The 15,578-nt window shown below is 44.1% G+C and overlaps 1 long non-coding RNA gene across 2 annotated transcripts in view; it reads right to left on the bottom strand.

Annotated features, from left to right (window-relative positions):
• The window catches only part of LOC131919357 (uncharacterized), a 28,802-nt gene that overhangs the window by 6,661 nt on the left and 6,563 nt on the right, over positions 1–15,578 (bottom strand). Inside the window, exon 3 of one of the 2 annotated variants that reach the window (XR_009381235.1) lies at positions 3,278–3,551. The exons of the other annotated variant lie outside the window; for it this stretch is intronic. This is a non-coding gene — a long non-coding RNA (uncharacterized LOC131919357). Of the gene's footprint in view, positions 1–3,277; positions 3,552–15,578 lie in introns of those variants that run through there. 2 annotated transcript variants of the gene reach the window in all.

Here is a 15,578-nt window from a genome sequence, read left to right as displayed (position 1 = left end):
TGTGTCAAGTTGACATATTAGACTAGCCAGGACACCGTCCTTCAGGGGAAGGATCCAGTGTTCTATAAAGATGGAATTCTCGCCGGGTGGTGGTGGCACACGCCTTTAATCCCAGCACTCGGGAGGCAGAGGCAGGAGGATCTTTGTGAGTTCGAGGCCAGCCTGGTCTGCAGAGCGAGATCCAGGGAAGGCACAAAGCTACACAGAGAGAAACCCTGTCTCGAAAAACAAAACAAACAAACAAACAAACAGATGGAATTCTTGCTCCTCTCCCTCTGTGTGAGTAGCAGCTGTGTCTCTGGCACCCTGTGCGGAGAACGAGAGGATCTGATGGGTTATCCCCGTGTAAATACAACTCCTCACTTACAAACAAGGGACATCCCACTCATTCGGAATGACACAACAGCATCATTCTCACCAACACGAGAAGAAATCCATCCAGCGTGTTGAGATAACAGGTCTCTCATAGTGGCTTGAGGAAGTTACGGAACAGTGTCTGCACACACCATTTGTGAGAAAGTTCTGGCACACTGTTATTGGGAAAGCCATTTTCCATCCCGCCCTGTTGTTGGAGGAAGGAAGGCAAGAAAGAGGGTTACTCTGTCTTCGAGCTCTGTGTCTGTCGAGAAGAGCACTGAAAACATGCAAACTCTTTAAGGTTTGTATGGGCTCCGAGGCTTGCCTCTAAAAATCCAGGGAAATTGCTTCAGATAGAAAAAGGAGCCCCTCTCTCACGTTCAGACGCTCTTTTGAATTCGCATCTGTCAGCTGCACTGTGACATGTTATTTGCAGCTGGGGCGATGGGCTTGGGTTAGTCAGAAGCTAAATGCTTAGCAGAGTTAAGAAACTGTTTTCCTGGTTGACTACCAACGTTCTCCTAAACATCTTGCTGGTGGGTCACAGTGGCAGTATAGAAGCAGGATGAGAAGGAATCAGAAAGCTAGACTGATCTGCCTTTTATGAACACTTGAACCAGCTTCCACATTGGTGCCAGTATTGGTGCAAAGGAAGAAAGCATCAGTCGAAATGGTGCTGTCTGCTCCTGGAGAGGGAGGGAAGCCACACCCACCTTTTCCACACTGTCTGCATCCCACTTCTTGATTTTTAGGTTTTTTTTTCCCCTTAAATGGTAATATAATTCTCCCAGGTGCCTTGGCTCCAAATATCTGCATGACTCCTAGAGGCCTGGGAAGTAGCAGTGTGTAAATAGGACAATAAAAATCACCCAGCGCCATTTGACTGAAATTCTGTCTGAAGCACATTGTGTTTTCATAGTTAAGACTATATCGGGTATAGCTTTAAGATGGCCTCACTCCTTTCCTGCTTAGCTCATGTTATCATAAGCATTTTCCCATGTCACAAAAAAATTCTTCATACGATAATACAAGAGGGAAATATATATTATTAGCAACTGACACAAGAATTCCTTTTAGGGTGAAACTTGGCTTTTTTTTAAAAAAAAAGTAATAAAAGCTCTGGGGAGAAGCGTGGGGAATAATTTGTCAGTTGCTCCAGTCCCAGGCCCTTTGTGGACCCTCACCACCACAGTACATCACCACATCATGAGAAACTGGAAGGCAACAGAGAACTGAGTGGCCCCGGGCGGGGCAGGGCAGGGCAGAGCCAGAAAGTGCCTGGAGAAGGAAGCCCTCGGCAATCTACAAAGTTAATGGAGAGTATATGCATTTTTCATAAATTGTGGTTTGGAGAAATAGGGCATGTTAATCAGAGCATAGGAAAGACTCGGTTGCCGCAGCTGGTGTCAGGCTGATCGTCCAGGCTTTTGATAATTGCTCTGGGTTCCGCTGAACATCCGACACACCGCATTTAAATAAGACTTTGAACAACTTCACGTTTGGATTATTTCTTTGGACTTTAGAACCAAAAGGTCGGACTGCACAAGTGTGCCAAGTGAACTCCCGAGTGTCATCAGGAATGTGTGGGTCTATGGATTTGCAGAGAGCTGGCTTACTGTGCAGGATCCCTTTCATATCCCGTAGCCACCACAAAGCCCTTTGTGACCTGTACAAAGGAAATAGTATGTTTTCTCCCTTGTAAGTGTCCCATTCACCAGCAAACTGCCCCTACTGGCAGAGATTCACATTATGGTGCGTAGCTTGGAACTCTGGCCTTGCCACACCATGTTAGACAAGGGAGAAGAAAAGTGTGGATAGCCCCTGTCACTATGACGTCATGTCTGACCCAGATTCATAAGAGGATCAAGTTCAAAGAGATGCTGACGGATTGGGGGCTGCTCCCACTGAGCCAGTCTCTGGACTGGGAAGGCTGGAAATGGGTGGACAGTGATATGATTGGAAGATACAAGTGAGGTGAGACTCTAGCCTGGAGTGCTAAGACCACAGTTTATCATTCCCAGAAATCTGGAGCTCCTGTGGCGCCTTTCAGACAGATCGCATCTTGCTATTACTGCCAGGATCACGAGTGGCACACAGGAAATGAAATAGCATGGTCTGACATCTGAGTCTGGGACTGGCTGTGTTTGTCACAGCGCTCCTGAGACTAGTGTCTTAGGGTTCCTATTGCTGTGGTGGAACATGACCAGAAGAAGCAACTTGGGGAGGAAAGGGTTTATTTGGCTTACATGTGTACATCACAGTCTATCATTGAGGGAAATCAGGGTGCCAACTCAAGGCAGGAACCTGGAGGGAGAAGCTGATGCAGACAGAGGCCATGGAGGGATGCTGCTTACTAACTGCTCCTCATGGTTTGCTCAGTCTGATTTCTCAGCCCAGGGATGACACCACCCATAGTAGACTGGGCACATCACCCCACATCAACCACTAATCAAGGAAATGCCCACAGACTTGCAATCTTATGGAGGCATTTTCTCAATTGTTTCTTTTTCCAGATGACTCTACCTACTATCAGACTGACAAAAACTAGCCAGTACAGCAAGGTCTGAAAATGTGGTTCTTATGTGCCGTTAGGTTGATGGATCCAGACCTTCATGAACAACCTTATTAGCTCTCAAAAGTTGTAGATCCATGGATGAATTTTAATGTGAAGAGAGGTTTTTGGTAACGTAGGATATTGTGGCGCTGTTGTGGAATATGGTCCTTCAAGAAAAGCAGCTGCCATCTTTATCAGATCAGCTGTGCCCGCTTGTAAGAGGCCATCAGAAGCAGGAGCGTTGACACATGATGTTCCCTCACAGAAGGAGAGCATGATGAAGATCTGACTCCTCTGAGGTGCCGGCCATTCTCCAGGCCACTTGTATGCAATTCTGTCCCTGTTGCACATCCCCCCCCCCCCCGGGTCTCTGGAGGTGCTAGAGTGTAAGCTGGGGAAGGTTAGCTGGAAGGGCTCTATCTCTGTCAATTTGGGGAAGCCGCCATCAATACTAGGTGGAGACTTGGTGGTATGGTTGCTTTGGGGTCACTCATGCTTCTGTCAGTAACCCCTCATTCATGTTCTGGGAGTAAATCCCTAAGATGAACTCTGGTGGAACCATAGATTGTAGTTGGGGCCTTATGAGGAGAAGGTAGACATTGTTTATGTCTGCTCCAGGGAGGAGTCTCACAACAGGAGCCTTTGGGAAATAATGAGATGACATGTGAGACTGGGGCCCCCACAGTGGCATTAGTGACTTCTAAGAGGAAGGAGAGACCTAGGCTCCCTTGTTTGTCCTATTTTGTCATGGACTGTCTCTGCCGTGCTGTGATGTAGGAGTAAGGGCCTCCTTAATGCTGGGAAGATGCCAGTGCCGTGTCTGAATTTTAGACCAGACTGTGCATACGTCAGTGACAGTCAGACCAGTGGATCTTGGAAGTCCATGGCCAGTGATCCTGAAGGGAGGCTATGGAGCCCCCTCTGCCCTGCTGCTTCCTAGCCATTCATTCTTGGACAAAGCATATAATTTCTGTGTGCTGATTTCCTCATCTGTGAAGTGGGAAATCCAGTCTCCCGTGACTACTGTGTGGTTGAATGAATACATGAGAATTACCCATAACAGCCCTGGCCTGCATATGCCACTCAATCTGCCTTAGTCACTGTCCTATTGCTGTGAAGAGGCACCATGGCCAAGGCAATTCTTAGAAGCAAAAGCATTTAATTGGGGGCTTGTTTACACTTTCAGAGGCTTGGTCCATTATCACTGTGGCTCTCCATAAGCAGAGAGAGATAACTGGGCTTGGCATGAGCCTTTGAAACCTCAAATCCCACTCCTGGTGACATGCCATCTCCAAAAAGGCCATACCTCCTAATCCTTCTAATCTTTTCAAATAGTGCCACTCCCTGGTGACTAAGCATTCCAATATATGAGCCTGTGAGGCCATTCTTTTTTTTTTGTTGTTGTTGTTTTTGTCTCTGTGTAGTTTTGGTGCCTGTCCTGGATCTCACTCTGTAGACCAGGCTGGCCTCGAACTCTCAGAGATCTGCCTGGCTCTGCCTCCCGAATGCTGGGGTGAAAGGCATTTGCTACCACTGCCTAACCAAGGGGCCATTCTTATTCAAACCACACAGATCAAGAGAGGAAGCTGTGAAGATTTACCAAAACTTATCTCAACTACCAAACACTTCGGGTGGAATCAGTGAGTATAGCGTGAGCCTTATTTGGAGGTGGCAGAATCAGCTTTCTCCAGCACACTTGATCATGAGTGGGTGGTGTCAGTAGAACCTGGGACCTGTCAATCCTTTCTCGTGGGCTCTGTTTTGGTGGTGCTGGGGCCTGTCTTGATGGAGCTGTTGCTCAATGTGCTCAATACTTTTTTTTTTTATTTATTGACTTGAGATAGATATGAAAGGAAGAAGCACTCTGGCTAAATCATTCCTGCTGGAGATTGCCTACCGCATCTGATTTGTTATGTTTTTTTCATCAGCCATTAATGCCTCTGAACACATCCCCAGGAAGTCAGCACTCCTAGTCGAGAAGATGAAAGACTTGGGAGTGGGGGAGCCTGTGCATTTTCAGTTACTGAATAGAACATTCTGTATTACTCTGCCTAGAAAGTCAAGGTGGATGCAGGCCCAGGCTGTTGCACCTGCCTACCCGTCTCCAATGTGTAGGGTTGAAAAGGAACAAAGTCTCAGGGAACACTTTCCTCTTCCCTGCTTCTGAAATCACAACTCCATGGTTCTGATGGAGCCCCCATTACTGACAGTCAAAGAAAGGGACACCAACTGTTTAATAGTTAATGGAAGCCAAACAGGCCTGGAGTTGAAAACACCCTCTCAGTCTCATAACGTGCCCAGATCTGTTCCCAGGGCCCTGGGAGATAACCCTAAAGTCCCTTGTAATCCAGCAAGGTACGCTTCTACCAATCTAATCTAGGACGTGGGGAGAGATAGGGAGAGGCCAGGAGGGCAGAGCTGCTAGGCCAGACAGGGCTGGCCCTGGGCTATTCAGTTTCTCCAGACACGGGCACCAAAGCCAATGATCTTAGGACTCTAAATGAGGACAGACAAACTGACCTACAAAATGGGGACAGGTGGTTACTACTACTTACTCTGAAGCCCCACATGGGGTATTTTAATAGTGCTCTCCATCTGTCCAACCTCCGGGGTTAATCCTTCCTAATCTATGCCGTAACAATTGGGTAATCAGACAGGACACTCCAAGAAGCCCAGGCCATAGCTTTGCTGTTCTTTTTGGCTGGAGTTGCCTTTTTTTTTTAGTGTGAAGTACAGCTGACCTACAAATTTCCTGCTGGAGCTTCTGTCTTCTGCTAAAATTAAACAGACACTTGTAAGAAGGAAGCACTCTTAGAAAGCATAGCTCTCCTGCTTAGGGGTAATTTGAGTCACTGTTCCCCCAAACATACAGGAATGAGGGCTGCTAGGGGGCAGATCACGTGATCCTGGTCTTTGCTGCCAACTAAAAGGAAAGGGGGAAAAAAAAACCCTAGTTAACTTGGCTAATGAGCTCGCTGGTGTGAGCCCAGGATAAAGCCCAGGGTGAATGCATCTGCTGAGATGTCGGTCTTTTGAAAACAGTAAGCTTGCTGGGGCAGACACAAGAGAAGCACAAATGAAAGACTGATGCATCCAGATCAGGATCTTACCCTCAAAGCCCACGAGGAATACCCCGTAGGTGGTTAGGATGTGGGACAGAAGGAAGCCTGGCTATTTGGGGATTAACCCATCGTGGAGGAAAACAGATTCCAAACCACACCCTACTCGCAAGGAGACAAAATAACATCCAAGCTGCTAAGCCTGGCTATCCTGGCCTAGAGTCTGAGGAAGAAACAAAGATGCCACCAGCCTAGTGAGTTGGAGGGTAGCATAGTGCCTCACCTGGGCCAGCGTCCGAGAGCGGCCAGTGGCGGGCGCCCTCTGTACCGTGAGGGGCAGCACCCAGTGAGCAGTTGGAATGAATGGACTCAATGGAAGCCCTCTCTAATATACCCTGGGGGTGGGCATAACCACACCCAGGTGTTTAATTTAGCCTGTTTCATGCAGGTACTAAGTGTATTTACTTTAACCCAAAATATTCCTCTCCAAGGAAAAGGCAAACTGACCTGGAGAGCCCAGCTGGGAGTGGAATTCCTGAGCCAGGCCTGAGACAGACTAACCATTGAGACAACGACTTGGGGGAAAAAGAACAGCTTCATTCATAATGGGGCCAAGGGTATGACACAGGAGAGCAAGTCTCAAGTAGGTCTCCTTAGGAAAAGTTTGGGGGCTGTTTTTAGACTGAGTATTGATCACACTTCATCAGTAGGCCATCAACATGACCCACTTGTCAGAAGTGTTCGCTGTAGTCAGGCTCAGTTGGTTGAGTACTTGCCTAGCTTACATGATGCCCTGTAGTCAATTCCCAAAATGCCTAATCTTGGCACGTGGGAGGTAGAGGCAGGAGTATCAGAAGTTTAAGGTTATTCTCAGATGAATATATATAAAGTTCGAGGCTAGCCTGGGCTACACAAGACTCTGTATTTTTAAAAAGTGGCTGAGGTCAGAGTTACACAGTTTGCTTAGCATGCACAAGGCTCTTGGTTTGAGCCTCAACACTGCTAGATAAATAAATAAAAAAATTAATAAATGAAGGAAGGAATAAATAATAAATGAATGAATGAATAATATTATGTATGTTAGCTGTAGTTACTTAAAAGCTAGTGACTACAGGGAGGTGAAGCCAAAATATTTATTTGGGAGCAGAGAGCAGGTGTTTTTTTTTGGGGAAACAAGTTCCTTTGTTTTTGGCAGGTGGTAGAGACTGAACATAAGTTTTGAGGAGTATGGAGAATAAATGAAAGTCCGTCTACTGAAGGTGGAAAGTGGGATGGTCTATCAGGGTCTGCTGTCATGTGCTTGTTCCTCCCTGGACTTTGGTATATGGCTGGGTCAGAACATGTTTCCCGCCCTTTCTTGTAGCTCTGTCTAGAACAGGTAGGTGAGTGCTGCGGTCTGAATGTTTGTATACTTCTCAAACTCGTATGCTTAAATGCTCCAAAGTGATGGCCCTTGGGGGTGATCAGGCCATGATGGTGGAGGCCTTGTGATAGATTAGTGCCTTTATAAGAGAGGCCAGAGGGAAGGGGACCATCTGAAGGTACAGGTAGATAATGCCACCTAGGAACCACAAGACTAAACCCTCACCACATAGAACATCTGCTGGTGCTTTAATCTTGGATTTCTCTGTCTCCAGAAGAAAACAGCACAATTCTGTTCTTTATACATGACCTGGGGCCAGTGAGGTGGCTCAGCAGATCAAAGTACTTGCTGCACAAGCCTGGAGAACTGATTGAGATCCTGGAACCCGCAATGGGAGGAAAGAACTGACTTCTAAAAGTTGTTCTCTGACTTCTATCTCTGCCCCTCATGTGCATGCTTGCTCATGAACACACACAGATAAACAATAACGATGATGATGATGATGATGATGATGATGATGATGATGATGAAGATAGGCTATATAAGTACATACAAATAAGATAATAATACATACAATGGCCAACTACTCATTCTGTGGTATTTTGCTACAATGATACAAGTGAACCAAGAAAGCAAGAAACAGGCAAAACCCTACATAACATATCAAACTACTAAAGGAAGTAATCCACCTCCCACGTGGATTGGTGGAGCTCACTACTCCGAAGATTACCCATCAGCCCCTGACAGAAGTGATAGAGCCGCTTGACTGACACTATATAGAAAATGGTCTCTCCATATGTGACATATTACAGAAATCTGCAGGGCTTCAGAGGGACACAGGACAACTGTGGTCCCAACTGCCACCTGGGACACATAGGACATATTAGCTCCAGAGGTGAGGTGATGTGTTCCAGGAGTCGGATGCAGTGTACACAAAAGCGAAACAAAAACCTGCTCAGGGAGCATGCTCAGAGCAGTTGGGGCATATGTTATTATTGTATATTGGGGTTTGGTGATAGGCCAGGGCTGGGGAATTCACTAGCACAAGTAGACAGAGGTGCAGGAAAAATATGAGACATAGCTTTAGGAGTGCGGCGTGTGTATGTTTCTCTTATGTATGTGTGGGGTGTATGCAGGTGTCTGGGGCAGGTTTGTGTAGACACATGCGCATGTGGTTGCTTCACTTAACCGTGGTGTTAGGTCTGCTTCCCTGAGCATTTGCAAATGGAAGGGAACTAGTGTGTGGTACTGGCTGAGTGTTCAGAATCTCTCCCTGAACTTCCCCTCCTGGACGCAGTGAATCTGCTTCACAGAAACAGAGCCAAGCTGAGGGTCTTTAGGAAGGGCTCTGTTCTGCATGCTCTGCCCTGGGAAGCTGCAAAAGAGTAGGGAGGAGATGCCCTCTTTCCCTAACTCTGAACTCGGAGATCTGAGAGCAGAGGGGTTCTGCCACTGACTGAGGAAGGGGGCAGCCATTCTAGAAGGGTCTCGGGATTGTGATCAGGATGTCAGGGCCACTTGCTGCAATGGCTGGATGCAAGGGTCAAAGGTGAGGAACCTGAACAGAGGGCTTGCTCTAGCCCCTCCGAGTGGCTTGAACATCTGTTGAGTGGGTTGGACCAAGCCTCTGTGTAATGTTGACTTTGTCAGAAGTGGATATAGACGAGAGTTTCCCTAAAATGAGCCGAAGGACCCCGAGGAGCAAGGGCATAGACTCTGTAGACCTCGTCATCCCTCCATTGTGACAGTCTAGTTCTGCAGCTCCCTTCCAGGCTTGCTTCCCAGCTCCCGGCTGTGGGCTCTCCTGTCAAGCTTTCTACTTGCCTCCACCGGGATCCACTGACTTCTTGACTTCCGTGGTCTGTGTGGCTGCCCTCTACTGCTGTTGCTTGGAGCCAGAGCCCTGGCATCCTGTCTGCACACCCTCTGCTATTTGACCTCATTTGCTCTGCTTTTGGCCTCGCCTTGGAGCTGACAGCTGAAGGGACCCCATCCCACCCTGCGTTTTGATATGGAGTCTTTTCTGAGAGTGTCTCTGACAAAACAGAGCAAAAAATGTTTGGGAAGAATGTGGGGCGTTTACCCAACCACCCCCACAGTTCCCCAGAGTTTTCTTGAGTGCGAGCAGCAGGAAATATTAGATAGAAGGATTTATTGCGGAGAATATCGCGGAGATAAACAGATAGAAAATAAAGGATAGCCTCGAGAGGGCCTGGAACCTATTCCAACGGGCCCCGACTGTCTCTGCCCCAGGGTTTTTATAGAGACACCAAGGGGTGGAGCAAAAGACCTCCTCCCCCAGCACAGCCAAGTGCAGACCATCTCAAGACACCTGCACTCAGGCCCGTGGTCTAATCATCCTCTATGTGGACCTGCTGGGTAAAGCCACGAGGAACCCGAGAACGGGCTCCCACAGGTCCCCCTTTCTTAATATATAAAAAAATAACTATAATGGCTTACAGCAATCTCCATAGCTGTTACACCTCCCAGTATGGGAGTAGAGGATGATATAGATGGCATTTCTCTTTTGAATTAGGTCCAAGGTGACTACAGCAGTCTTAGCTGCCTCAAGCCCTTTCTAAGCCAAAAACTCTTAAGGCAACTACAAACTTAAAGAATCCCTTAGCTTCATCATTACCATTAACAGGTTAACATAAACATTGCTATACATAGCCACAATTCTCTGTCTTACAACTCAAAGCAAACTCTTAACAGAACCATTTGAATTAGCATATATGGTGCTATATATAGTTAACAATTTTCTCCGTCTTACAACTTTAACTCAATCATTTGAATTTTCTTGTTAACAGAACATAGGAAAAACTTCGATGTATTCACATCAAACTTAAATATTTCCTTAACTCCACAAAACCAGGGTGCATTAATATCAATAGGGTTCTGCAAACATAATTCAATCTCATAGCTCCTCCTTTTCTTTATAATTTTTTAAAGAAAACCTCAAACCTAGTTAGAAGAAACTCATACAATTCCTACAAACCCATATTGAAAAGCAGTCTTCTCAATCTAACCATTAACACTTTGAAAACTTAGCAAAACATCCAAAAGCAGTTTCTTAATAAAACTCTTTATACTTTAAAAGTAGTCTCTTAATATACCCCATTTGCATTTCTTACTAACAAAAACATGACATTAATCCACTCAAACAACTTTTGAAATTAGACTAAGGAATATTAACTCTCCCCCTTTTCTTTATAATTTAAGCAAAATCTCAAGCCTAGTTAGAAAACCCAAACTTCTGTTTAAACAGTTCCGTTTGTAACACAAACCAGTTCCATAAGTAATTCCATTTTACATAAACAGTTCCACAAAACAATTCATGAATCACCAGTTAATAAAACATATATGCATACACAAAACTGCATCTTGATTCTAGGTAGAAATAAATTTCTTCATTTAAACAGTTCCATTTTTAACCCAATTCCAGAAAACAGTTCCTAGGTCATTACTATAAGTAAACTCAATTGTTCCATTGCAATGAAATCTCTATTCATTTCATTTCTTAAGTCCCAAAATTCAAATGATAAATTCTGGTACTAGCCTTCCAAATATGAAGAAATCCATAACCAAAATCTTTCTGTAGTTTTATCTCATTTTAAGTTCAAAAAGTTCAAACAAGAAATAAATTCTGGTATCAGGCTTTCACTTCCAAATATGAAGAGACATTTTTCAACCAAAACTTTTTGCTGTTAAAAATTTTAGTTCAAACAAGCGTCTCTGAACTTATTCTCAAGCCAGAGACCTTTTTAGGTACAGTAGTATTCTAAACCGCACCGTTTTTGATGTTAGCTCAGGTTTTTCTGTGTTGCATCGATTTTCCACGGATCTCAGCTGCAGATGCCTTGTGCTAGTTCTGGCGTCCGCCATTCTTAGCTTCTTAGCGGCTTCTGGAGCTTTTGAAAAACCGCTCAGACTGCCTGCTTTGCAGTCTGCTAGGACACTAACTTCTGTATGTCTCAGGTTCTTTCACCATATACATTAAGAATAGACTCACACTTAACATTTACACTTTACAAACTCACATATAACCTTTTGCCTTGCAAAGCATTTAGACTCACATTCAACATTTACACGTTTTTACAAACTCATATAACATTAACATCTACTTATTTAAACTCCTTAAGGAAACTATAGAACTACTTTAGCAAATATATTTCTTATTACTTCTTATGTACTTATTTAAACTTACATTTACAGCTAGCATCTTTACTTCTTACAAGCTTATCACTACATGTCTTAAGACTACCTTAGATACTTCTTGCAAGCTTATATTCTTAAAGGATCTATAGATCTATTTTACAAACTTATATAGGGCTACCATTAGCATATATTTAACTTAGCAAACACCTAAAGATTTTTTAACACAGATCTAACAAGAGAATTTTTATAAACTTACATATCTTATTTTCATCTTTTTCTATTTCTTACTCTTATTATCACTATCTCTATTAGAAAGATTCTTAACTAGACAGGAAGTACATACATCATTGCTAATGTTTAGAGTTTATAGTCAGCTTTGTTATAAAACACTGGGATTTAGTGAGTGTTGTTGTTATAGAATTGTGATAGTTGTTGCTAGGGGACTGTAACCTTTTTGGGACGAAGCCACACTCCAAAGTTGCCAGTTCTCTCAGCTGTTCCGGAACCGGCAGAGATGCACTGTCAGCAGTAGACGGTTTTTAACTAGAGGCTGTCCCTTCACCCAAATTCATAATAGTTCCCCTAAGTGCTTCAATTCAGACAAATGTTTCTATTACAGCAGTACTCTTGGTTTGTTCTACCGAAAAACTTCCCTTCATGCTGACGGTGAAATTACCGTATTTAGCTGCTGTAAGCTCTTTGCCAAATATCGCACAGTTATTAGGTGATATAAAGTATTTTTCCAAAGGAGCTAGTAAAGCCAAAAGCGGCACAGCTCCGAACTCTATTTCCTCACTGTTTGCATTAACCAGTGACAAAACCTCAGAAACACTAATTGAGCCACTTTCATTCTGGTTCCATTGTAGGAACATCATTGGAGCTGACCTTTCTTAGTTCCAAGCTCCTTACGAAACGCTCCGGTAATCACCGAGCTTCATTCTCCTCTTGTGAAAAAACACAAACATGTCCTCGACCCCATATTAACACAGGATCGGGACCCTTCCACAATCCCGAGCAGGGATCTTTCCATTTCGCATTACCCTCAGCTAAAGGACCAGGAAGATTGGCATGAGCTCTAATATGGCCCACAAAGCATGGCAGCTTTCTTTTGTGGAATAGCGTCTTGAATTTATTGAAACATTTTGACTGGATTGTTGTTAGTTCCAATATTTTCACCAAAACTGTTACTATTCAAAGGAGTCAAGAACATAGATGTTCTTTCATGAAACATATCCTTCATTAGCTTACTTTGAGAAAAAGCATTTTCAGGATTTAGCATTTTCATTTTATTAGCTTTAACTACTGATGTTATTAGCAGCTGTGATTTAGCATTGATTTCTTATAAGGAACTTTCAGGTGAAGCTTTTTTTTTAAGACAGATTTTCTGAAGTTTGTTTCCCATCTATAAAGCAGTCATTTCTTTTTGACTGCCTGTTTCTTATCCCCTTAATTAGATTTGCAGAGGAATCACTCATTGCAGGCAGTTTGTTCAAAAGGTAAATAATTTTTAATTTCACATAAGTTTTTTCATATCTAAGACAACGTTCAGTGTATAAACTGCTTTCTTGCTTTTGTAAGGATTTTAAAGTGACTTGTTTGCTCTTATAGGTAGCTTTTTGGTCAGCCAACTACCGTAAAAATTTTGCACAGCTATTAGGGTAAATAAGGCATTTTGCCAACGGAGCCCCAAACCGCGAAGCACCTAGTTCCGTATCCTTTCAATCTTTCATTGGAACTGATACTTAAACTCTTAGACGACTTTCCTCCTTATTCTTTTAAAAGCTGTATTTTAAGTTTACCATGAACGTATTTTCGAGCTGACAAAAGTGTTTCAGGGCAATGTCGCCATCTTTAGCGGAAAAACTACCTTTCCCAGAATGCATTTCCCTTATATCAGTCCATAATAGTATCAGTCCCTTAAATCAGTCCTTTATATCATTTTCCTTATATCAGTCATTTCCCATAGTTCTTTTTGGGTCTGAGAGTCAACTTTTAAGTTCTTTTTTACCAGACTTGCTTACAAATTCTTGCCCGGGAGGTTTGAACAAAGTTTTTGCTTTTGCAACGGGAGATTTGAACAGGCATTTTACATTTTCAGCTATGGCATGTTGGGAGATTTCTATTCTCGCCTCAACTGGCTTTAACAGGTGTTTCTCCTTCATCAGACACTGGCCCCAAATCAGAACCACACCTGCCTCGTTAGCCGGCATTGAGGCTGGCATTTCTGATAGCAACTTTCCTAGGGGCTTGTGTTTGTCTTAGCCAGTCAGTGAAAAACAAGATCATGTACAACAGCTTTTCCATAGCTCTTTCAGAGAGATTTTCTCCCACGGATCTATCTCATTTTGCTTGTTCCTCCCTTCCCCAGATGCAGAGCTTCAGGTATCTGTCTGCGGCTCTGTTCCCCTCCTAGCTGCTTTTGGAGGTAGGGGCCTTTTTTCTCCCCTGGAATCTGCCTCAAATTCTAGCAGCTTTTCACAGGTCATGTATTTTCTGGGGAGGAATATGTCCCTTCTGTTTCTTCGGAGTCTTTTTCCCAGAGAGTTCCCAGTTTGGTCTCAGTTTATCCCCTCGACACTACAGTGGCGGCTTTCCCTGCTACTGAAGGTAGGGGCTTTTTGTCCGTTTCTGTTTTCGGGGTCTGTGTGGTTTGCGTACAGACTGAAAGTCTAACAAAGGAGGTTTTTGCCATTTCTAAACTCCCATTAGGATAGGCGTTTTACTTCATCAGGCCTTCACCTGACCCAGTCCCCCAGTGGGTTGCATTTGCTTGTCTGGGTGCTCAAGGACAGAGCTTATGCCAGAGACAATCACCCCTTAGGGCTACACTCCCCCCTCATCTCACGGAGTCAGTTGAAACAAAGCTTTTCTCAAAGAGGTGTTTTCTCTGACAGAAAAGAAAGCTGTACTCCTGGATAATTCTGTTCTGCCCTGGCTGGGCTCTTTCCCCAGACAGCGTTCTGACTCAGCAGCACAACTGCTTCAGACACAGTTCAGCTTTACTGTTTTCCCAGAAAGGTCCTTATTCTGATAGGAAAGCTTTTTCTCAGATTTCTTTTTTTCAGCTGTGGACCTATCTACCCGGGACTTGTAGGAAAGCAGACAACTGTGCCGTTTCCACTGGCTTTAGCTTTGTTTGTTCATTAGCAGTCTTCCCCTGGGTCGTGCACCTTCCTGCCTCAGCTCTGTGCTCCAGGAAGTTTACCACTGCAGGAACCCTAGTATCCCCGAAATGCACCCCAACTCAGAGACGCTGGCCAGTCACCTCTGGGTTTTTGGTCAGAATCGAGGATACAATGCTTCAGGGGATCTTTGCGTTAGGACGATTAGGAGCACCTTTTCATTCTGAAACGCTCACTCAGAAACAAAACCCTTGATGCCTCAGCTCGGTTGTAACTGAAAAGCTTGACTTTTTTGCTTTTCTCAGGTAAAGTTTCCCGCCCTTTTGGGCTCTCTGTAGCTTTTTACCCACACTCTCCCAAGTGTTTCCCTCAGGGTACTCTGACCCACTGTCTTTTACTAGCTTGAAGAGGCAGAGCTTAGAAGAGGTGTTTAGGAACTTGCCCCTGCCTCCTGCATTGCAGGGAGGATTTTTAAAGCTTGAAAGAGAACTTAGGTTTTGCTGTCTTCAGAGGTTTGTTGTTTTCCCTTAGAGCTAATCACAGGTGGTCCCCATACTAATATCTTCAGGTGATTCTAATTTTTGCCCTTTTGAGAGAAAGTTAAAGGCTTTAGTTTTCAAGTTTGAGAGCTTTTGAGAAAGATGAAGGCTTTTTAGGTTTTTTTTTCCCAAATTTTTCAAGAAAAGCTTTAAGAGAAAGGTTTTTCCCCCCAAGAGAAAGAGCAACTTTTCCCAAAACTTCCCAACTTTAAACTTTTTGGCTTTTTACATCCCCATTTTTGCCTCAGGGAGAAATCACTTTCTCCTGCCGCTTGGACTTAGCATTTCAGCTGTCCCCAGGTCAAAAGCTTCCATAGAAAACTTTTTCTTCCCCAAAAGCTCAGAGAAGAGCTTTTTTACCACCCAAAAAGCCCAAAGATTTTTTTCCCAGTTTGCGTTTATATCCCCCAAAGTTAGAAAATTGTA

Source organism: Peromyscus eremicus, chromosome 9 (assembly GCF_949786415.1).
Source record: "Peromyscus eremicus chromosome 9, PerEre_H2_v1, whole genome shotgun sequence".
In the NCBI taxonomy this organism is placed as follows: domain Eukaryota; kingdom Metazoa; phylum Chordata; class Mammalia; order Rodentia; family Cricetidae; genus Peromyscus; species Peromyscus eremicus.
This window is presented reverse-complemented; position numbering and strand designations above follow the sequence as displayed.